We start from the raw sequence: 755 nt of genomic DNA, 5'->3' as shown, positions 1-755 counted from the left end.
GGCCCCTCCTGCTGTCCACACCTCCCACCCCTTCCCGATTTGCCACGCCCCCAGGCAGGGTGCGAGGGATTGGGGGGAGGGAGCAGTGAGGAGGAGGAAGGGTGGGGAGGAGGAGGGAAACGGCTCCGGGCTCCCACTCTCTAGGCAGGCCCCCACCCGGCGTCTGTGCGGGGAAAGCCGCCCAGCTGTTTCTGATTCTTTCCCACTCGCAGCCCCGCCCGAGGGGGCGGGGGCCGGGGCAGCAGGGAAGCCGGGGGAGAAGAGGCTCTTCTGAGCCCCGCGGTGAAGGGCGTCCGGACCGCAGGTGTGCCCCCTCCGGTTCGGCCTTCGGTCGCCGGTCCACAGGCCGGAGGGAAGCAACCGGGCCGGGCAGGCGGGCGGAAGCCAAGTCTAAACGTTGTTTGGTGGGTGCGCTGGGCAGGGGGTCGCAGGAACCGGGCAAGGAGCCCTAGAGAAGAGAAGCCCCTACCTGAAGCCGGCTGCCCACAGCGCCCTGTTGGCACGGTTGAAAAGGGAGTAAAGATTCTCCCGCAACTTGCCGATTCTGCCCATTTCCCAGAAGCGCCAGAACGGAGAGAAGACCCGAGAAACCGAGTGCGTCCTTTCTGGTCAGCGCCAGTGTCCAGGGGGCTAGCGGACAGCGGAAGGGTCTGCAGGCCCCTGCTCCGCTCCCGGCCGTCGCCCCCGTTACTTGGGGGTTGCCGAATGAAGGGCGCTAGGACCCGGTGGCGCGGTGTCGGCAGGGACTGGGCGCT

At 68.2% G+C, this 755-nt stretch overlaps 2 protein-coding genes across 9 annotated transcripts in view; one reads left to right on the top strand and one right to left on the bottom strand.

Moving 5' to 3' along the window:
- Positions 1 to 755, bottom strand: part of ST7L (suppression of tumorigenicity 7 like) — a 136,289-nt gene that overhangs the window by 52,821 nt on the left and 82,713 nt on the right. The window lies entirely within an intron of this gene.
- WNT2B (wingless-type MMTV integration site family, member 2B) overlaps positions 1 to 755 on the top strand; it is a 14,558-nt gene that overhangs the window by 806 nt on the left and 12,997 nt on the right. The window lies entirely within an intron of this gene.

The sequence above is a fragment of the Myotis brandtii genome, unplaced genomic scaffold (genome assembly GCF_000412655.1).
Source record: "Myotis brandtii unplaced genomic scaffold, ASM41265v1 scaffold131, whole genome shotgun sequence".
NCBI lineage: Eukaryota > Metazoa > Chordata > Mammalia > Chiroptera > Vespertilionidae > Myotis > Myotis brandtii.
Note: the sequence above shows the minus strand (reverse complement) of the source record. Positions and strands in the feature narration are given on the sequence as shown.